The sequence below is a fragment of the Eptatretus burgeri genome, chromosome 13 (assembly GCF_056783735.1).
Source record: "Eptatretus burgeri isolate ZD-2024b chromosome 13, Ebu_testis_v1, whole genome shotgun sequence".
In the NCBI taxonomy this organism is placed as follows: domain Eukaryota; kingdom Metazoa; phylum Chordata; class Myxini; order Myxiniformes; family Myxinidae; genus Eptatretus; species Eptatretus burgeri.
Genome location: NC_140973.1, coordinates 34,094,182 through 34,118,931, shown reverse-complemented (window position 1 = coordinate 34,118,931; position 24,750 = coordinate 34,094,182). Strand labels below are relative to the sequence as shown.

Genomic DNA, 24,750 nt, shown 5'->3' with positions numbered 1-24,750 from the left:
CATGCGGGACGTGTGTCATACGCCGAATACGTTGTAAAATTTTGAACATGTTTAAAATTTCTTGACGTACTCTACTTACTACGACGTATGATAGCGTACTTTAGCATTCTACTCACGTATACCAAACTTACTCATACCGTATTTGACGTGCCCCAACGTTTTAGACACATTTTTCTTAGGTCGGCATACGCTGGCAAGATCGCCAAGGTGTGACCGCGATGTTGTCACTTCCATTTCTACGGCAGTTATGATTCGAATCGTTGTGCATCAGCCTTTTAATAGGCTACGTCACGACATCGTCGTCGATGCATGCAACGCGCTATGCCGAAGTTAGACTATCGTTGGGCATCGGTAGTGTAGGCCGACAACAGGTTCAGCATTCGTTGGTATAAGTTATCTATAACACAACGAAACGTTCTGTGTCCGTTACCAATGCGTTATACATAAGACCAAGTCGCTATGAATACGTCCGAATCTTTAAAAAAAAACATCAAAAGTTCAACGTAAGCCAGCGTTTTACATACATTTTAATACGTTGCCATCGCTGGCTAAAACGTCAAGGTGTGACCGGGCCTTTAGTTTTACCTTTGTGCTGTTCATGATGGCCATCGGTGTTGTTAGCAGAAGTTCACAATCTCCTCTCGCATCAATGAGAGAAAGATGAATAAATCGCGTTCGGATTTTATAAATACGTAATCATTGCATCGATGTTATAATTTATAAATGAAGAAACGAGCTCCTGTCAATTGTGATATATATTTTCGGAACAGTGCGATTGTTTTAACAACATGAAAAGCTTCACCAAAAAGAAATTTGTGTTTTAATTTCGACTGGAACAACGATTTATTCGCTGAATTCTTGAATTCAAAGGTAATTTACTTGCTCGAAGGTAAACGTGGAAACATTGGTTCAGTTTGAAAGCCGATTTCCTTGAATCCCGATTTAGCACGACCCTGCTTTTTTCGCGATGACATTTTATGGACCTCAACGATCGCATTATAACAGGGCCACACTGTCCTTTATTATCATTATGAAGTATTATGTACTCTACAGCATACATAATTGTACGTGCTATTTTTATACGACTGGCAGCGCTACGTTGACAACATCACTCGGAGATAGGAATTTTTCAGCAACATTTTTTTTTTTTCAGAGCTGGCAGATCCGTTGTATGTGCGATCCGTCGTTGCCCGGAACGTCGTAAAGCGGCGCATGACTGTATATATATAATAAAAAATGACCGTTTTTACAGCCATTTTTCCCTGCTGTGCAGGGGTTTGGCTTTTTCTTGAGGCAATGTTTTTTTTGTTTATGGCCGGATGCCCTTCCTGACGCCAACCCTGGTCGCCTCTTACGACACACAGGGATATGGTACACCTATTCTAACCAGGGCATACACCGGGACCAGTACACTGGCACTCATTTCGCCGACCTCGGAAGGATGACAGGCTGAGTCAACCCCCTGGTGTTAATTCAGCAGCCAACGGGTATTGAACTCAGGACCCTGGGATCCCAAGCCGCCACCCGAACCACTAAGCCAATACCAGGCTGCATGATTGTATATATATATATATATACATATTCATACATATACATATATATATATATATATATATATATATATATATATATATACATATGCATATACATACATATATATATATATATATATATATATATATATATATATGTATATATATATATATATATATATATATATATATATATATATATATGTTTCAATCTGGCTGCAACGGGGTGAGCATCAGCCGCGGATTATGTCTCACATGGTAAGACTGCATAATCTTGCACAGGACTTTACATCCATTGGAGGCAGGCAGACACACACACACACACACACACACACACACACACACACACACACACACACACACACACACACACACACACACACACACACACACACAACCTGCTTTGCATAGTGCGTATACATACATATATAGGCTCCTGTCAACAACATGATGATCCTGCCACAAACCCATCCATGGATCAATTCCCTTCCCAAAGGGTTGCTTGGCATTGCCAAGAAGGCATTTAAAGCCTGTGTAGGTTCACTAATACTGGAGGTAGAAGTTTCGCAGCAGACACTGCTTTTAGCAGTGTGTGGTTTCTGTCTCTTTCACAGTCCTCAACCAAGGCAGGATTTTTCATCTTCACATATATTTAAAAGCCAACACTTTGACTAAAAACAAAAAAGAACATTATTCACATCAGGTGCATTTGCATGTTGATGACAAAAGTCTGAAAAAAACATGGTTTTCATGCAAAGTGGGTGATTTCAGATGATGAACATACTCTCCCCAAAATAGGTTTGACCTAGTTGAACAATACCTCAGATAATTAAATCCAGCCCTTGAATCAAGAAAACAGAAATGCATCAACATTGGGTCTTAATGAAGAAGCATCAATGCTGTGCTAACTCACATACTATCCATGGTATGTACATATACAAATCGAACTCCCTAACTTTACAAAGCAGCAGCGCACAGATCGAGTCCCATCACAGCACTTGCTGTTTGACCTGTGAGTAACAAGAGTCATCTGCGACACAAACACATCGTCTCTGCCCTACTGAATACCAGTTAGGTGATTTGCAGTCAGGAACAATACAGTGAACAAAAGGAGCACATTGACCCAAGATGTGACGTGACTATGACGTCATGCACATTAATTATGCAGACACATCACCAAACTCGGAAGGTGTCCACATGGCACTCAGGTCTTTGAAGACAGATTTATGCTTTTATGTGCATGACATCAATGTCATGTCACATCTTGGGTCAGTGCGATTATGTTGTTATATGGATTGTTCCTGACTGCAAACGTCATAACTGGTGATCACCAGGGCAGATACAATCTCTTTGTGTGGAAGACGACACTTTTTACTCACAGGTCGTTCAACAAGTACTATGATGGGACTCGATTTGTGTCTTGCTGCCTCGTCAAGTTATGGGGTTCAATTTGTATATATTAACGAGTTTTGCATCTGACCACGAAAAAATTCTTTTCAGTATGCTGTTTGAATGAGCTCACAACAAGGGCGAAATCTGGATCAGCAACTCTGCTTTCAATTATTCGTGATCTCTTCTTCTTCTTTCAGCTGCTCCCGTTAGGAGTCGCCACAGCGGATCATCCGTATGATCCGCATAGTGATTTGGCACGTTTTTTTTACGCCGGATTCCCTTCCTGACACAACCCTGGTCGCCTCTTACGACACAGGGATATGGTACACCTATTTTAACCGGGGTATACACCGGCCCAGTACACTGGTACTCATTTCGCCGACCTCGAAAGGATGACAGGCTGAGTCAACCCCCTGGTGTGTATTAATTCAGTATTAATTAATTAATTAATGGTGTATTAATCAATTATTCGTGATCATGAAAGCATAATTCTCAGTCTGAAAAGACCTGAGTGCAACATTTACACCATCCTCGTTTGGAGGTGATGTGTGTGCATAATTATGTGCATGATGCCACGGTCATGTCACATCTTGGGTCAGTGTGCTCCTTTCATTAAATATATGTTGGATTACCTGATCAAGACTGGATTATGTATATGCTAGTAAACCATCAGGAAGGCTGATGTTTGAAGCTGTTGCAAATATTAACCTGGGAGTGCATTACGGCATTGTTGGGCCAAATGGCCTCATTTCTGACATGAGACTGAGGGGAAACTGTTTGATGACAGTTTCCCCTCAGTCTCATGTTTCGATCTCTCTCACACACACACACACACACACACACACACACACACACACACACACACACACACACACACACACACACACACACACACACACACACACACACACACACACACACCTGCCTTGCCAGGTGGTCGTGGTTGTGCCCATAAACTGACACTGGGTACCCCGAGCAAATATGCAAAGTTTGGTGAAGATTGGCCAAGTGGAATGGAATTGTATACAGGGTGGCCATAAAGTTTGGAAACATGCGCATATACATTTTAAATTGTTTAATGACATTATATTATAGTACATGATATGTTCAATGACATTACATGACATGTTCAATGTGTTGTCCCTCATGAGAAATGAACAGTTCAATGCGCTGTGCAAAATTGCAATGAACGCGGTGCATTAACGCAGCATTTCCATCAATCTCTGCACATGCATCCGTGATGCATTGCCTCAGATGATTAGTTTCTGATTTTCACTGACTAAACCTGTGCATTCAGCATACCCCAGAAGAAATAATCAAGGGAGTTCAGATCTGGCGAGTGTACAGCCCACTCCATAGGGCCACGTCGTCCAATTCAGTTTGAGAAATTTTCATTATTCTCTGTTTCCAGATGGCCATCCAGTGGAAATCAACGATCAGGCAGCATGACACATTATATATATATATATATATATATATATATATATATATATATATATATATATATATATATATATATATATATATATATATACCTATACATATATATATATATATATATATATATATATATATATATACATTCATATATACATACACATACATATATTATTGTATATAAAGGTTTTTCTAACCACTGACTGACGAACTCACTGACATCCATCCATTGGAACCATACTCTGTGCAGAGCATTGGTGCTGCCGAAGCAGTATCCTTGGCTATTGCTCACAATCCTGGACAGATCACCACTCCAACATAGGATACCAGCAAGCTGGCACTCATTTTGCCAACCTCGGAAGGATGACATGCAGAGTCAACCCCACCTGGTATTAATTCAACAGCCGAGTGGGATTTGAACTCAAGATCTTCAGATCCCATGACCACCACACTAACCATTAAGCCAACACCAGGAATACTCAATGACTCACTGACTGATATTCAAGATCGGTACCTTCTGGGTGATGTAGAAACTGAAATTTTGCATGCCGATGGACATCGAAGCCGGTATACTGGAAAAATTCACAGAATGGACGGATAACATCCATAAATGAAAATATAAATAAATGAAAATAAATAATTGAAAAAAAATCAAATGCAGGCGAGTGACCCGAGATAATAGAGAAGCACTGTTTGTATGCTTACACAATGTGTAAGCACATTTCACAAGTAAATATATACACATATTAGCAGGGTGTGCTTACACACTGTGTAAGCACACCCTGATAGTATGTGCACATGTGTCTGTGTGTGTGTGTATATATATATATATATATATATATATATATATATATATATATATATATATATATATATATATATATATATATATATATTGTTGTGGTTACCAAATTCGCAAACCACCATTCAGGTCCCTTAGGTGAGGTATCTCGGTAAGTACATGTGTAGTTAGGCCCGAACCCGTTGTCTAGTGGGAATACATGTCATTTATAGGTGCTGCGACTCTTCAGGATAGCCGTTTTTCTTTTACTATCTTTATTTTGGACCAACCGCCATGATTACCACCACAACCACAACATCAACCACCAACCACAACGCCGCTTCACCACAACCGCCACGACCTTCCCGTCACACCTCGCAACCGTAGCATCGCCACCGTTCTTGCCCCGCTGTGGGTACCGGTGTTGGATTCGTGCAGAGCGCGCGTCGAACAGCGTGTACAAAATCACGGATTTTGTGCTTCAAAAACGGATCAAAAACGACACACGCCCACTTTTTGCCGTCCAATCGGTGAGCGAGGGGCGATTTGGCCCCGCCTCCAGAACGATCGATATATGCAAATTTGTGGATCAAAACGCCTTCACGCCCACTGTGTCGCGGGCCGATGGGGAGCGAGGTGAAAGGTCAAAGGGAGGGGGTCAAAGGCGAAGCTACGGGGGGATAAAAGGACCGTGTTCGTCAGTCAGAGCCGTGTGGAAGTCTGGAGCCCGAAGCCTGCAGTAGCTGGAGAAGCTGAAGAGAGTCGAACGAGGAGAGCCCAAAGAAGATTCCAGGGTGGAGAGTCCAGAGGCGGAGAGGCGGCAGCGGCGAAGGCAGACGAGGGGGTGCTCGCGACGGTGCCGGGAGCTGCACGCCCGAGGAAGGCCGGCAGCGCGACCTGGCCGAGGTGGAGACGCACACCAGGGATAATAAAGATCCTCTATACCCCGAGCATCAGCAACCCCCTCCTGTTTCCCCCCGCGCTGAGATAGTGCGACCAAGGGGGCCCCTTTCCCACCCCCTGCCAGACACTGTCCGCGAGGCCCGCGGAGTGGGGCGCCATCGCCGCTCCGCGTCTCATCACCAGACGGGTAGGCGCGACCCGGTCTCGGCCTCAGGCCCGCCTCATCCTTGAGGGTATTTCTTTTCCTTGGTTTTGGGTATGTGTTGTCGGCGCCGTCTGTGAAGTAGAATTGTATAAGTGTTGCCGTGTGCTCGGTAGTCGGTATTAGCTCTGCATTGTGTTTTCGCTTTTATATTTGCTTTTTGTGTAAATGGAATTGTGTTTTTCTTTTCTGTGTGCTTTTGGTGGAATTGAATGTGTGTTTCCCGTGTGCCGCGAATAAATGTGCTTTATTGTTGAACTGTTTCCCGCTTCGCTTCGTCATTTCTCCCATTGAACCCTCATCTTGCTTCACGTAAAGGGTTGGTAGTGGGCTGAGTACGCCCGATAATTAATCGAACCGTCGAGGTCGACGATAACACCGCTCGGTTATTCTGATAGTACGGAACGGGTCGCTTAAGTGGCCCGTGTCCGAAGTCGACCTGCGGCGAGGTGCGATCGCCCGGTCTACCCTCCGCATGGGTACTTAGGTAGGTCGAATTTGGCGAGCAACCCTATCCCACGCGGAGGCTGATTGGCTCGATCGCGGTGAGACCGAAAGGTCCACCCGTGACTGGTTCCCGGCGTTAGTCCGAGAGGGTCACGACTGGATTGTCCGTCCGGTGGGCGACGTGCCGCGATTCGAGTTACGTGGCCGTCAGCACGCCGGCGGGCGCGGAATCCGCAACAATATATATATATATATATATATATATATATATATATATATATATATATATATATATATATATATATATATATATGCCGTGGTGTGCCCCCAGAATCTGAACACCCCATTGTTTGAACAAATTGGAATCTGAACAATTTTTTCGAGAAAATTTTGCCCTAAAAACCAAACACATTTTCGAAAACCGAACACAACGTGGCGTTCATGTTTGTTCACGTGCGTCTCCCCCGCCTGTTCGACCCGCATCTTCGCGCTTGTTGATTCAGTTCGTCGGTGGAAGTACTCGTGAAAGCATCTCTCGTGTGTCGATCGCTACTTTACCTCGTGTTTTCACCTTGATTTGTGCATTTGTTTTTAAATTATCACGCTTGTGAATTCACCATGGCACCCAAGAAGAGCAGCGTAGCAAATAGGAATAAGAGGAAGTCCGTGAGATCGACAATTGAATTGAAGAAAGAACTTATCGCAGAGCATGAGAGTGGTACGCGTGTGTCTGATCTCGCTGCCATGTTCGAGCTGCCGCAATCGACCGTGTGTAGGATTCTGAAAAATAAAGAAGCGATAAAAGCGCGAAAACCCGTCGTGAAGCAAACTCATTCAATGAACCCTCTGACGAATCGGCTTTAACGAACTCAACGTTTTTTTCGCGAGCATGGAAGTGACGTCATGCTGCGTCACCCAATCACTTCACCTCTTGATTCTCTCCTGTGGAACCGTGCGGTGAAAACGGCACGTTTGTGTCTCCAGAGTGTACTGGGATATAAAACACCATTTGGTGCTTCATGGTTAATTACATACCTCCACCAGGCTGAACAGTTTACGTTTTGGATCCCAATGGCCACTAATCGGCCGGAGCTGCATCCAGACCTGATAGAAGAAGCGACAACGCTCCCGCTCATCCCCCAGGCTTGGAAAAAGATTCATGACCCAGAAAAGGTCATTTACTCATCTTATTTTACCTTAAACATGCATAATATCAGTTGAAAGTGTCTTGAAAGTGGGTTTTCTTGGTGTCCAGGAACGGATTAATTCACTTTCCATTATTTCTTATTGGGAAAATAGTTTTGGAATCCGAACTTTTTGGAATCCGAACAGCCTCTTGAAACGAATTAAATTCTGATTCTGGGGGCACCACTGTATATATATATATATATATATATATATATATATATATATATATATATATATATATATATATATATATATATACATATATAAACATATATAAATATACAGATATATATATATATATATATATATATATATATATATATATATATATATATATATATATATATATACACATATACATATACATATATATTGTGACGTCCACGGGACTTGAACAGTGCCACCAACGTAGAATGAGCCGAAACGATGGAGGCGGTTTATTTATTTATAACCCAAACATGGCGGTTCTAATCGCTCTACCGCAAACGGGACGAGGAAGGTGGCACGAGTCACTTTTCACTGAGTTGATAATGTTTATTTGTTTTTATTATGAACCAGAAATAACAAGACTCGGCAAGAAAAGGGATCCGGGGCGATTCGACGGGATGGTGTGGGATCGGGCGTGGGGAAAACACAGACAATTCCAATGAATATACAATTCTCAAACCCTCTAAGCCGCCAAGTACACACACACACACACACACACACACACACACACACACACACACACACACACACACACACACACACACACACACACACACACACAAAACGTAGCTACTTCTGGTGGTCAGGCTGGACCGTGGTGTGGACGCAACTGTCCCTGGATCAGCGTCGGACGAGCTGGCCTTGCTCTCGTCAGGGGGGGCAGGAGAAACCGTGGTGCTGTCGACCTCCTGGTCCTGGCCCAAGTCCGCTCACAGCCGCCAGGGAACCAGTTCTGGTGCCAAATTGCGAGCAGGAGAGGGAGGCAGGTCCGCCCGCCGTTCGACCCCGTACTCCGAGTGAGCAGAACCCCAGAGCCAACCAAGGTGAGGCACGAGGCTCAGCAAGGCTCCAAGACACGATGAAGAACACGATCGAATCAGCACAAAAACAAGTACGCTTCCCGCGCAACAGCCTCCACACCCATAAAACACGATCTTTTTGTCCCGATCTTCTTCCTCTTCTTTTTCGACCCCGAACAGAACCTTTTTATCCTCCCGTCCTCGTCACTTCCAATCGAGCCGTTTTATTGGCCCACCGCCGTCGCCTTCCGCCAATCGTGATCACGGGGCGGAGCCATCCGCAGCCCTGTCCTGTGACGTCACGGCCAGCCTCCAGAGACTACTAAAAGGGGTTTACGCAGACACACATACCCTATCCCGTGTCCCTATCTAATTACGTGACAATTATCATTTCCCCCTTGAAGAAATGAACATTTACTAGACAACTTATCACCACTGAATTGCTACTTATTACATCGAGATCCTGGTAAACTCGAACAGCATGGCATACCTAATTAAACATCCTAATTACCCTTTGAATGCATACCCCCCCTCAAACGTAACAATATATATATATATATATATATATATATATATATATATATATATATATATATATATATATATATATATATATATATATATATATATATATATATATATATATATATATATATATATATATATATATATATATATATATACACACATATACATATACACATATATATATATACACACATATACATATACATATATATATATATATATATATATATACATATACATATATATATATATATATATTTATATATATATATATATACACATACATATGAAGCCCCCAGCTCTTCCTGCCAAAGAAAACTGCATAAAGCAACGAAGAAATGCTACATAAGACAAGCCATTTTCTGTTTCAAACCACATCCAAGTTCCTATACAGCTCCAGACATTCATGAGCAGCATGTACCATGAGATTCCAAATGCTGCATGCCCCCTCAGCTGCCAGACCGGTTTCTTCACTTGTTGGTGAGTCATCAGCGACAGTGTACACCGTAACGTGCACCATGAGCCTTTGAAGCTTGTACCACCAAGTGGAATGCAAAGAAAATTTAACATATAAATAACAAGACCCAATCACGTCTCTCACCTGTAATTGGAGCGAATAAACAATCAGTTCTCACCTAATCAATTACCCCAGGTGGCTAGGATTTCAATAAATTAACCCCCATGCTCTTCTAGCCAAAGAAAGATGCATAAAGCAACCAAGAAAAGCAACACAAGGTAAGACCTTTGTTGTTTGTCCAACTGAGCAATCCAATTAATAACTAGAAGGGGAGCACTCGGGAGAGTGCAAAACCTCCGCCGCCAATACTACTGGGTCACTCAAGTGAACCTTATATCTTATTCATTAAATATGATGTCAACAGTGCTGAGAGTTATAGTTCTTTTCTCCAACTTTTTTTTTTGGGGGGGGGGGGGGTTGGAAGTCACTTAAAACATGTAGAAATGCAAAAAAAAGAAATCGAAATTTTGTTGAAAAAAAAGTTGCAAAATAATTTTTTTTCTCCAACAATTTTTTTGGGGGGGTGGAAATCACTTAAAACATGTAGAAATGCAAAAAAAAATTTCTCTAAATTTTTTTTGGGGGGAGGGGGGGTTGGAAATCACTTAAAACATGTAGAAATGCAAAAAAAAAACATTTTTTCTCGAACATTTTTTTTAAGGGGGGGACCAAGTCCAAAATCTAATGGCATGATCCTTGGACCATACCTAACCCCCCCCCCCCACCAAGTTTCGTCGAAATCCGTCGAGGAGTTTTTCCGTAATACTGTTCACAAACAAACAAGCAGTCATCGGCTGGTACTTACAAAATCGTCAACTTGACCTCTGACCTTGTCTAATAGAAGCTGTCTCAAGAGAAGGTAGCGACGCAAACCAGAAGTTTCTACGATGATTCTGTACCAAACCATCAAAAATCGTAACGTCGACCGAAGCAAAAATCTCCATTTCTCCACGCAATTATTTTATATTATTTTATCAGTCACAAAACCGTAATATTCGGCCATCCACCAACAATCTTTACATAATCCAACGGCTTAGCGAGTCAGGCATGCGACGATAACCTTTATTGGGTTAAAAAATGACTTTTAAACACCATCTTTATCGAAAACACCATCAACGCGCACACACAAAACCTTTACGTGGGTCAACGACGCGTCTGCTTGAGCGCACTGCATCATGGGACGACCCGTGACTCGTCGAGTGAAATATTTTTTTATACAATCTTAAAACATCTCCAAAACATCCGGTTTTTACCAGAATTTCGACAACCGAGTTTTAAGCGTCCGAAGCGATCGCAAAAACCGAAGACAAAATTAAAATTGAAGTTAAAACGAACTCGTAACGTCGAGCGAAGCAAAAATACTCCATTTCTCCACATTAATTTACGGAATTATGTTTGACCTCACTGTGACCTTGACCTTTGACCGATTTTGACCAAAATCTAATCAGCGCGAGCCATCACCCTCCTGAATCACGTGGTGTAATTTGACATTGGGAGCTTCTTCCGTTCTCGAGTTATCGTGCCTACAAACAAACAAACAAGCAGTCATAGACTGGTACTTACGAAATTGTCAACTTGACCTCTGACCTTGTCTAATAAAAGCTGTCTCTAGAGAAGGTAGCAACGCAAACCAGAAATTTCTACGATGATTCTGTACCAAACCATCAAAAATCGTAACGTCGACCGAAGCAAAAATCTCCATTTCTCCACGCAATTATTTTATCAAAGTCACAAAACCATAATATTCAGCCATCCACCAACAATCTTTACATAATCCGACGGCTCAGCGAGTCAGGCATGCGACGATAACCTTTATTAGGATAAAAAATGACTTTTAAACACCATCTTTATCGAAAACACCATCAGCGCGCACACGCAAAACCTTCACGTGGTCAACGCCGCCTCTGCTCAAGTGCTCTGCACCACGTGACGACCCGTGACGCGCGAGTGAATATTTTTTATCAAATCTTAAAACGTCTCCAAAACATCTGATTTTTACCAGAATTTCGACAACTGAGTTTTAAGCGTCCTAAGCGATCGCAAAAACCGAAGACAAAATTAAAATCGAAGTTAAAACTAACTCGTAACGTCGAGCGAAGCAAAAATCTCCATTTCTCCACGCAATTATTCAATATTATTTTATCAGTCACAAAACCGTAATATTCGGCCATCCACCAACAATCTTTACATAATCCGACGGCTCAGCGAGTCAGGCATGCGACGATAACCTTTATTGGGATAAAAAAAATGACTTTTAAACACCATCTTTATCGAAAACACCGTCAGCACGCACACGCAAAACCTTTACGTGAGTCAACGACGCGTCTGCTCGAGCGCACTGCATCACGTGACGACCCGTGACGCATCGAGTGAAATATTTTTTATACAATCTTAAAACGTCTCCAAAACATCCGATTTTAACCAGAATTTCGACAACCGAGTTTTAAGCGTCCTAAGCGATTGCAAAAACCGAAGATAAAATTAAAATCGAAGTTAAAACGAACTCGTAACGTCGAGCGAAGCAAAAATACTCCATTTCTCCACATTAATTTACGGAATTATGTTTGACCTCACTGTGACCTTGACCTTTGACGATTTTGACCAAAATCTAATCAGCACTAGCCATCGCCCTCCTGAATCACGTGGTGTAATTTGATATTGGTAGCTTCTTCCGTTCTCGAGTTATCGTACCTAAAAACAAACAAACACACAAACAAACACACAAACAAACACACAAACAAACAAACAAACAAACAAACGGAAGTCATCAATATACTTACGAAATCGAAAGATTTCATAAGTAACAAACACACACAAACACACAAACAAACAAACAAACAAACAAACAGAAACGGAAGTGATCAATATACTTACGAAATCATTAGGTTTCGTAAGTAACAAACAAACAAACAAACAAACAGACAAACAGAAAGGGGTGAAAACAGTAACCTCCGATCTTCGATGGTGGAGGTTAACAAGAGCTGCTACATGATGCTTTTGGCATTGTCTACCTTAACAATGATCATTGCTTCACTACGTAATCACCAACTAGTGCAGTTTCATTTATTCATTTTCCTACATTAGCAAAGTCATCAGCAATTATTATTGATGTATACCTGAGGAGAATGAGCTCGGGAACAACGCGGATCAAATCTGATGCCCGACACAAAGTTTAAAATACATCAACAAACCCCAGTGTCATCGCCATGCTATAGTGCTTTGAATGAATAAACTGTACAGCAATTCTGCAAAACTAATTAATGTGATGCAAAACCGGAAGAGAATGCTATGTAATGTCGGTGTCATAACAAAGAAATTCCTGACGTGCAATGACGTGATTCTGTCAAAGTGGAAGTCTTGATTCGGTAAATAAGATCCAGACAGGGAGCAGATGCTTTGCTGATTAAATGCAAGGCAACTCAATCAAATTGCCATTACTCACAACACAAAGCATCCCCATTATTTTAACAAAGCCATTCAATATGCTCACAACCAAACATCATTAAGGCTGAAAGGAGTAATGGTTTACCAAAAAAAATACAAAAAAATAAAACGAAGGGTCTTCATTTTTCATTTGTATGTATGTGTATATATATATATATATATATATATATATATATATATATATATATATATATATATATATATATATATATATACTTAAAGAAGAATGCCAACTGTTTGACAGATTTAAACGTTTCACTTTGATTGTGGACCAGCTTTCTCATGTGGAATGGTCGATTCCACAATCATGAATTCTCTAATTACAAATGGCCGTGCAAGTTGAGAAAAAAAAAACAAATCTTGATACGATGACACTACATACTCTCGTTCCATAATACAAGTTGGACATGCTCTTGGAATGAGATACTCACCATCTCATTTTCTTTAATTTCTTTCAATAAATGAGTCGATATGATTAGCAATAAAAAACATATTTCCTTAAAAATTATCGATATTTGTATAATGAAAGAAAAAGGAACATCCTTGTTCAAAGAACATTTTGAACACCCCTCCTAACTCTCCGTTACACCACACAATGCGCAAACGTTACAGGTAGTTAGAATCACATTTTTGAAAGGCACAGAAGATTACATCAACGATGTCACGAATCTGAAATAAGCTGTCACCAAGTACAAGCGTGAATTACATTTGTCATAATTAGCAAACAGACTAAAAACATTCACAACCCTCAGCCATCACGTCTGGCCCCTTCACACACATTCTATTCCATGATATTGATTCAAAATCGAAATTGTCGGATGTAAAGACAAAGAAATGTTGAAACAAAGACCACGCAGCATTTGCCACAATGTCACGTGGCCCAAATGACATCATGATCATCTCACGGGACCCTTGTGTGGTGATGTCATTGGAAACCCAAACATCCCTTGTGAGTAACAGTGAAAAATCTCTTATTCAGAAAGGAATTATAATTCATCGTGCGGATTGAAAATTCACAATTTCATTTTCTCTACAACATTGATCACGATTAGATTAAATTTAGCAAACACATGTTAAAAATCGTTTACATCAAAAATCCACTGTAATTCAATTGTTTTGTATTGTTATAAACAAGGTTGAAATCAACAGGTTAAATGTAGATGTAGATGTGTGTATATATATATATATATATATATATATATATATATATATATATATATATATATATATATATATATATATATATATATAGTTGCTAACAGTTCATATTGCATTTTGGTGTTATACGACTTGACCTGTGCAGTGCTGTCTCATCAAGTTAGGGGGCTCGATATACTGTTTATGGAAAATGCTTTTTGAGCAAATGAAAATATAAAATATATATCATGATATTTGCAAAATCTTTGTATATTTCCTTAATTATTTGCACATATTTCGAAACTTTCCTTTGTTGAATCCGTTATTTGTACATTTTTCTTGTAATTCAATTTGTTAAATCTGTGATAAAATTAAAAAAAATTGCAAACACTGTATACACCAGGTGGTTCATCATGCAGTGTTGGCCAGCCTGGTGTTGGCTTCGTGGTGAAGGTGGCTGGCTTAAGATCTTAGGGTCTTGAGCTAAAGCCCATATACACATTGAATTAACACCAGGTGGGTTGACTCAGCCTGTCATCCTTCCAAGGTCAGCAAAATGAGTACCAGCTTATTGGTAACGGGGCATTGCATCAGCGGTGAAGCCGCACCCCCAGAAAAATTATTTAGCCATGCTGTCACAAGTTGCATAAGAATAAATACAGTAAATGCAGTAGTACAAATGTAATTCTTAGTCACAAAACGATTATAATTAGTTTGCAAATATCAGTTAAAATGTCATCGGCAACATCACGAAACGTTTGGCAGGCTTTGCACAAAGATGCAAATCTGTAAACCCATGACACCCAAGACTGCCATGAGCTTGCCACGTGCTTGGCTTCGTAAGCACCGCATCGGTCACCTAATGAAGTACTCTCCCGTGAACCACATTCATTTGAACAGAGACCCTTTGGAGCAAAGATTCCTCACACTGGTCCTTTCCCTCTTGACAGCTCCTGGCAGCTTTCCCTTCATCTCCCAAAATAATTAATTTCAACGTGGGATTTAAAAAGCTGAGCATTGCAAAAAGGATCATCTCAAATAAATGTGGCGTGCACGTACTCATACCCCGATTAAGGGAAATTGACTGCAATTAGCAGGATGGAGTAATCAAATAATTAAGGATTATGTTGACAATGTGCAGCAAGAAGAACAATTACATTTTTATTTTTCCCAAGCAAGCCAGTATTTGAATGCATTATGACATTACAATAAGGAATATTACTCATGCAAATGCACATTACATTTACATGTGTTACCAAGAGATACGAGGAAACAAAAATATGCTTGAGACATTAAAATATGATAGAAGTATGACCTTCACATTCTTTGAAGATGCTTTCAAAGGAATACAGGATTAAAAATAGTTTTGGATTAGTCGCATTCCATGTTGTTATCACTTACAACTACAGCATGGGCTACAACTACAACAACAACATGGCTGGTAACATACACACAATCGCCTCTGGGCTGGCTCGCCTGGGTTGGAATCTCAGCCCAGCTATAAACTGTCATCCTGGTGTTCCACAGGCAGAGTGAAGTAGCAATGGGAGTGCCGTCCCTCGATGGACATTAACTGGGTTTCCTGTCTGCAAGCATTAGTCAGTGGACATTCACAAAAAGTCGGCGACGTTTGCCCCCACCCTTGGCTGAGTTGCTAATTCCTTCAATCGAACATCAGGCCAGTCCGTTTGTCAAAGACTTTGGCCAGAACCCACATGATACAGCTCATAGACAAATGTGCTACCTCTGCACCATCCTCTGAGACGAAGAAGCATTATTCGTACATGATATTATTTGTATGTTGCATTTGCATTGTTCTATTTGAAAACACAGGCAAACAGTTATTTGTTGAATGTTGCCTTTTTGGGGGATTATTGTACCTCGTTCCGAGAACATTTTGAATATCCCTCGTAAATGCCACATGCCAGCCAAGTATTGCCAATATCTGCTTAATAATCTTGGACTTGTTAAATGAGAGATTATTTGGAGGCCGTGAAGCTTTTTGTAGAACCATAAACTAAAACAAACGTGCTTGGAGCTGCACAGACGAACAAAAACTTTAGCATTCAATAAAAATGAAGAAACCCACAAACTGGAAAATAAGTGAAAGTTGTTTTGAGAATAAACAGGGTTGTCATCCTCAATCAAAGTTTTTAACCTTAAAAGTACCCTAATGGGAGTCTCCTCATTACTTTTTTGCTGTCATGGAAAGCACCAGGGCATGAACAGATGATGGCTATGGGTTCAACCTTTCCAATAAATGGCAATGTGAATGTCACAAGCTTGGATGGTCTCATGAAACATGATGCATAGAGAGCACACAATTAGGAATGAAGGTGAAAAGTCATTTGGATAAAATAATATAAAAATTGAGCGTCCCAGTTTGCTTTGGAATCACCTGCAGCTTTAAGTGCGTGAAAAGATTTGCCAAAAGTGTTAAATTTATTTGCGAAGACGTTTGGCATTCATTGAAAAATTGACCGGATTAATCAATATACAGTGTTGTGAATCCCAAATTAGATGTGTGCTATCGTGGGGGTCACATGGAACAATATGCTTGCAAAAGTATTTGAACAGGGCACTCCAACTTTAAAATATACCTTCTAACTTGCATGTGCGTATTTTTGCCACAATGCAGAGCAACATGTGCTTTATCATGCAGTACGGTGGTACTCCGTATGGAGGGACGGCATGGGGAAAAATGGCCGCCCCATAAAATGTGTACAAAATTATACGGCGAAAAGTTAACGATAGCATGAAGTCTATAGCATTTAACCCTTTAAAATAATTAGTTGAGTTGTGACATCAATTGAGACAATGCTCTACGATACGGTCGATGAAGGTCCTTACATGTCCATTGACAAAATAACACAACCTGCCCACACCACTGTGTCTGCTCCAATTTGGTTTCTGGATAACATCAAACACCTGCATTGGTAATGACTCAGAGCCCCGACTTCAACCCAAATGAGCCACTCTTGGAACACCAGCTGAGGTCCATAATCAGAGTAAAATCCACCGCTGACTTTGCACTTGCATTGAAGGATAAATGGTGCACTTTTGCACCTGTCATCGAGCAAAGTAAGTTTGTACAACGTGTTTGTGACAAGGTTAGAGTTATGCTTCTTGCTGAAGGTAGAGCAACACCAAATTCAAATTCAAGTAAATAGTTTTGAATGAATAACCTTGAATACATGTATGATTCAGATCCCTAAGAACTCTGCGAGGAGGGTGAAGCATCCAGAAAGATACCGTCATCCAGCTATGGCCGTAGTATCCGATTGATGAACCGAAAACCCACACAACCAATAAAAATTCAAACCCCAGAAGGCATTTCGTCAAGTGGAATGGCAATCAACACCATCCATCTACATGTGTAAGTATCTATGTCTGTGTCTGTCCATCTCATTATGTCTGGTGAATACACGATGGACCGACATTCAAGTACACAATTGGTCTGGTTGTGGCATTGTTGAGGCACAACTATGCCGATTATTGAGTCATGCTATATTAATACTGATTCCTGTTATCATTTGTGATTCAATGTCACGGTGTTGTCGAAGGTAACATTATTCATACAAAACAGCACGAAGCACAATGACCTTAAAAGCTCGATCAGTTAATTATGTTGGCTGAAGAGTTTTGCAACAATGTGACAAACCTGACCACATATTAAAAGGGTGTACAACTTTCCAGTGACAATAGTTTGTCTTTTTGCTTGGCATATCCTGGCCAAAGTCCAATTACTTCCTCCTTCAGATCTCTGCCTGCCCTTTACAAGACTAGTTTGTTGTAAAGAATGTGATCAAATCATCACTGATTGCATTATCAGTCTTTCTCTCACACAAACAGCCCGTATAGACATATGTCTGATGGTTTGCATGGAAGAAAAAAAAAGGATTTTTCTTGTACTCAAGGAAATTGAAAGGGAAGTTCTGATATCTTGTGTAATTCTGGTCTATATTTATGGCCTGGAGATGGTGGCACTGACAGAGAGATGACGACAGAGGCTGCAGGTCTGACAACAACTGGGTCAGGAGGATTGCGGGAGTGAAGACTGTGAATAGAAGGATGGTGAACCGAGGGAGGAGATTAATGTGCAGATGAGCTTGACAGGGAGATTGGTAAAAACTTGATTGATATGGGCTGGACACTTGGTGCAAATGGGGGAAGGGAGAATGGCAAAGAGAACGGATAGGTTGAGGAAGCAAGGTGGAGGAAAATTGTAGACCATGGTTGAGATGGGAAGATTATGTGAGGAGTGGGGGTGGTCAGAGAGTGGAGAGAGTTGGCTGAGAACACAGAAAAGTGGAGAGCATCGTGTTTAAGGCAGGGCAGAGAGTGGTACCATTGGACCTCATCCCTAAAGGTGCTGTCACACCTAGACGATTTAGCCAGCGTATGCCGACCTACGAAAAATTTGTCTAAAACGCTGGCACACGTCGAATACGTTCTGGATAAGTTTTGTATACGTTAAGAGCACGCTAAAAAACAGTGCCATACGTCGTAATACACTGGCTTTCATCGTTGTACTTTGCAGTTGTCCTCAAATTTTAGCATTCCTGAAATTTTACGACGTATGCCAGCGTATGACACACACGTTCCGCTACGCTGGCCATAAGTTGTAGGCACGTTATGCGATCGTTGACACACGTTACTTGTAAGTCAAAACACGTCAAGGTAATGATTAGCGTACCCGAAACTTATTTAAAACCTATGAGTAACGTGTTGTAGGCACGTTACACGATCGTTGACACACATCGAGGCATGTTATGCGATCGTTGACACACGTCGAGGCATGTTATGCGATCGTTGACACACGTCGAGGCACGTTACTTGTAAGTTACTCATAAGTCGAAACACGTCGAGGTAATGCTGAGCGTACCCAAAACTTATTTCTAACCTATGAGTAACGTGCTTTGAACCTATGTGTAACATACCTCCAACGCATATTGACGTATTTGATTGACGACGACGACGTATCTTCCGGACGACCACAGAACTTACTGAACATATTTCTAATTTACAGCTACCGTATAATGGCATATTGGCAGCGTTTAAAAAAAAAAAACAACAATAATAACTTCCGATATTTCGTCACGTGCCGTTACGTCACGTCCGATTGCCTCTTCAGTTTGCTCATGTCTTATTCTTAGTTCCTCCTCTGTGAATATTTTCTGTTTGAGGATATTGTCACGTCGACGTCGAAACTTAAAAGCAAATGTCCGAATATATTTTAAAATTCGTGATAGACTAAAAAAAAATAATAATAATAAAACAACAACAACAACAACAACAACAACAACTTCAGATATTTCGTCACGTGCCTTCACGGAGCCAAGGAGAAAAAAAAATGTGCCTTGACGGAGAAAATAAGTTTTGGGTACGCTAAACATTACCTCGACATGTTTCGACTTATGAGTAACTTACAAGGAACTTGTGTCGACGTGTGTTAACGATCGCATATCGTGCCTCCAACTTATTCCCAGCATAGCGGAACGTGTGAGCCATACGGCGAGTACGTCGTAAAATTTTCAGCATGCTTGAAATTTCATGACGTACCACGAAATACGACAGCATACTTCATCGTTTTTCAGCATGCTCTTAACGTATACACAACTTACCCATAACGTATTCGATGTGAAAAAGCTTGGTTCGGGAAATTTTTCATAGGTCGGCATACGCTGACTAAATCGTCAAGGTGTGACTGCGTGGTTAACACTTTCAATTCTCAGGCAGTTATGATTTAAATCGGCGTGCGGCAGGTTTTTAACAGGCTACGCCAAAAGTTCGTCGGCGATACTTGCAGCGCGCTATGCCAAAGTTAGACTATCGTTGGGCATAGGTTGTGAACCCCGACAACAGGCTAAGCATTTGTTGGTATAAGTTATCTATAAGACAACGAAACGTTCTGTGCCCATTACTAATATGTTAAGCAAACGACCAACACGTTATGAATATGACCAAAACTTAAAAAAAACATCAAAATTTCAGCGTACGCCAACGTTTAACATACATTTTTATACGTTGCCATTGCTGGCTAAATCGTCAAGGTGTGACAGCGCCTTTATAAAGGGAAGATGAAAAGAAGAAGATTATACATATGCTCTACCAACAATAAAGCTGTAATGACAAAGCAGGAGACAGCAAAGAAGTATGCATGGTATCATCGAATCATTGCTAAAGTTAATGACGTGCTGCCCATTATAAGGGTTATGAAGCAGCAATGCATGGAAGAACATCCTAAAAGCAAGTGGGTAGTCTTTTATCCAAAAACTTACATACAACCCGAAACTGTAAAGAAAACGTTCCGATACATACAATTTGTGTCCATCTTGCTTGTCCTCAATGGGTAAAATAAAGGCATGCAGCACTTCGTAATGACACCATATTTGGAAGATAACAAGGCAGGGACTGAGTGGCAGATGAGCCACCTCTGCTTTACGAGACGTTCCACTGTCCCTAATTACAGGCGGAAAGAACAGGAAACCTGTGCATGTTCTGGCATTGTAGACAGCCTCTCCCTCCCTGATGCGGTGCTTTCATGATCACGTGTCACCGCACAAGCCTGAGCATGTGTAAAGGTGAAGAACCTGGAAATATCTTTCACATTCTTTTATCTGTCAGGTGACATGAAAATAATCTTTGTATTTTGCACACAAACGATGACCTGACCGCCATTACAATTAAGGCATCAGATTGAAGTGAACCTCGACATGATGTTGAGACTGCTCGAGACTGCTACAGACCAGACCCCTTTAAAAAAAAAACAAAAAAAACATCAAATAATCATCAGCAGATTTCTATCAGGTCTCGTGAGGAATGAAATGCGATTTTTCCAAGTGGGGTTAAAACGATAACCCATACATTGTCGAGAATTGTCTCCAAGTAGCAGACTATGCAAGCAATTTGCTTGATGTGAACTCTTAATTATTTTGCAAATGAGCTTGAGGTGCAGACAGAAAGAAAGTCTTAACTGCTTCCTGCTGCTTGGCCACCTACCAGGTTCCACACCATCACCATGGAAGCATCACCACTCCTCAGACGGGACAAAACAAAGGCTCATGACATCCTCATCAGCTGCAAACTCATTTCAGAGTCGTAAAAATGTTATAAGAGGCTGGATCTTATCTTTATGCCTAGTTGGTTGGACACTGCCAAGCGAACCGTTCGGAAATACATGGCTTTTCAGATAGTGCTAATAATGGCTTGTTAGGGAGTCCATAATTACGACAGTATAAATCAGGTAGCTACAGTGTTGTAACCCTGAATTAGAGAAGTAAATCTTTTTCTTCATTGAGTCCTCTCAATATTGCAAACATCCTCTCTAATAATTACATCTGATATTGTTGGTTTATGCCCTCAATGCAGCCACAGTTATACAATCTGTTCTGTAGTCTTTCATCTGCACACCTTCCTGGGTAATTGCAATAACAACCAATTGGCTCCTTGAGTAGTTGCCATGTATTGAGCCGTGTCCCATTTGTGAATGATAACAGGCACTAACTATCTCTTTGTCTCTCCCAATCAGTGAGTTACTTCTCTTGGCAACACCCTTTGCAGCCACAGATGAACACATTGCACTCTCTCCTCAATTAAACTCTTGATCTATCTGGTTTTTTTGCTATTTGTTTCCTGTGTTCCATTTCTATATAGCTCTGACTTCCCAGAAATATAGACCACTCAAAGTGATTATATCCCTGAAAGAAGGCCCCCTCACCAAGACGGTGATGGGCTTGCATAGCAGGACGTGAAGTAGAAGGAGCGATTGGCTGAATCTGGGGACTCTTGCAATTCTCACATTTTAAACTTGATCAACTGTTCTTTCTGAACATAGTGTAAGCATACCCATTAACATAAGAAACTGAAAGCAGTGTAGAAAATCAAATGTCACATTAAATGGACATATTTGAGAAGTTTACACCATTGTATATACAAAGCAACTTTCTAAGTGCAAACAAAGAAAGTTTCACTTTCAGAAGGATGGCAGGAAATAGAATGAGGGTATTGTTTGTGGCCACTCTCTCACGCTTTCTGTGTAGACACAATGGCTAGGTGTGTGAGCAAATTCCACCTGTGCGGTTTGCTCTTTTAATGTGTCATAGCTCCCATCAATGTTGCGCTCAACCACAGTTAGTTTTTCTCCACCCTACCTGATGCATTGATGTTCCACTCATCCCATAGAGTATTCAGTTCAGGATTGCATTTTTTGATAGCTAAAAATCCTTATAGCTTCTTCTTCCTCTGCCACTTTAACAAACACATCACTTGTGAACTGTTCAGCCACCTCTGTATTCAAAACCACAAGGGTAATAAATCAAGGACTCGTTGCCTGAGTGCCAGACGAACACCATGGATAGCAAACCGTCATGGGGAGTGAAAATGAAAACGGCTGTTATTTTAATTCGTATGCTCTTGAGTTGAAGGTATTCACGCTATGCTGTGCCAAAAGAATGCCTCTTCATTTTGGGTTTTTACTTCAAAATGTGTGTTCTAGCTTACGTCGTATTATTTTCATTATGTTCGATGATTCTTTTAAAGGGTTTGGAAATTGTTCTCCCTCCATGTCTTCAAAATTTCTGTTCACCACCATCTTATTTCTTCCCCCATCCAAAATCTTGATATTCACTACCCACATTAATCCACCCCAAACCCACCTCCTTCATATTCCCTGCTTTACTTCCTGAAGGTCCCTGTGATGTCCATCTTGTTTACCCCATGTACCCCACCCCATCCCTCTCCCTTCCACAGATCTCCTATTGTCTTTGTTCCCCACTATTTTGTGCTTCCCTCTTCCACCCCTCTCGTCTCCTGCCTTGTTATATGTTTCGATGTATTAACTCTTGCATGAGCCTCGACATGGTATACAAAAATAAATAAATAAATGAATAAAATTATTCATAAATTACCAATTCCTTTAATTGCTAAAATATTTATTGATTTATAGAGCTGATGTTGGAGCTTTTAGAAAAGTGAAATGACAAAAAAAGGAAAGTGAAGAGTTGTAATTGCCCAATTGATGGGTAAAATAGGAAATGCACACAAAGAGGGGTTAACAAGAGTATAAAAAGAATGCAGCTTTACAAAAAAAAACTGGAGAAAAAGTCAGAACTCGATTGAAGTCAATGATGCACGATCGCAAATTTACACACTCCCACCTAAAGCAGAGATGAAACTAGAAAGGCACTCGGTGGAGCACATACCTCCGTCCTGTAATGCCTGATCCACGAGGACATATCAAGCCCAATACATTTTTGAAATATCATGCAGAGTTGAAATAATGAAAACATTTCCACCAGGAATGACCCAATATCAAATTCTGAGTTTTTTTTTTAAATAAGTATGTATTCTGTTTTGACCCCTGTGACCTGAGGTGCATAATAGCCCCAGGGACATAAACTGGGGGCTCAAATCCAAAACATTGTTACATATTTCATGCATCCCCCAATATGGATTGCATATAAAAAAATTATGTAAAATACTTTAAAATGTGCTCATACATTTTGGGTATTTGACTTTTTGACCCCACCCCAGAGCCCCAGGGGGGGGCAGGGCCAAAGATGATAGTGCTCTCACACCTTCTTCACATGTGGTGATCATAACTACCAAGTTTGGTAAATTTCTGCACAACTGTTTAGGAGGTGATAGTGTGATGGACAGATGGACCCGATTACAAAATCCCATCCCCATTTGTTTTTTAAGCATGAGGATAATTAGAATGACACTAGAAGGTGTTTCGAGAGATCTCATTTAATGGAAACAAAATGGCAAAAATGAGCAGAAAAACATACTTTGAGAGATGGGCAATAAGTGGATGATTTAATGGACACGTGTGACACTGGGAGGTAGCTAGAAGGTAAAGAGCAAAAAATACAAGACCTGAAAAAATACAGGAACACTCGAAGATATTGATAATGCCAAAGGCTTTGGTGTTCCAGTGTTTAGCATGAGAATGCAAAAGCTCCAGCCCACTTGCTTTCCATCGTGCTTGTCTTTTTAATGCAGAGTTCATCTGACAAGTAGATTGCTCATGTTTGTGTGAAAATTAAAGGAGACTCTTCATGAGAGGTGGAGAAAAATGTCTTGTTTGCCCGAGCGAGCTATTCTGTGCAGCCTGTGGTTGCTGGTTGCATCATTTTCTGGGGACACAGCTGTGCCACTTATTCAGTGCCCTCTGTGACCAGAACACTGATACTAATTTCACCAATCTCAGAAGGATGACAGAATAAGTCAAC

General features: G+C 40.8%; 1 protein-coding gene and 1 long non-coding RNA gene across 10 annotated transcripts in view; one reads left to right on the top strand and one right to left on the bottom strand.

Moving 5' to 3' along the window:
• LOC147014221 (neuronal cell adhesion molecule-like) overlaps positions 1-24,750 on the bottom strand; it is a 395,545-nt gene that overhangs the window by 353,907 nt on the left and 16,888 nt on the right. Inside the window, exon 1 of one of the 9 annotated variants that reach the window (XM_085851992.1) lies at positions 20,837-21,044. The exons of the other annotated variants lie outside the window; for them this stretch is intronic. The gene's annotated coding sequence lies outside the window, so the exon portion shown is untranslated. Of the gene's footprint in view, positions 1-20,836; positions 21,045-24,750 lie in introns of those variants that run through there. 9 annotated transcript variants of the gene reach the window in all.
• LOC147014222 (uncharacterized) lies at positions 7,624-23,228 on the top strand. Its single transcript, XR_015050684.1, has 3 exons — positions 7,624-7,867; positions 17,723-17,891; positions 22,047-23,228. It is a non-coding gene; the product is annotated as an uncharacterized LOC147014222 (long non-coding RNA).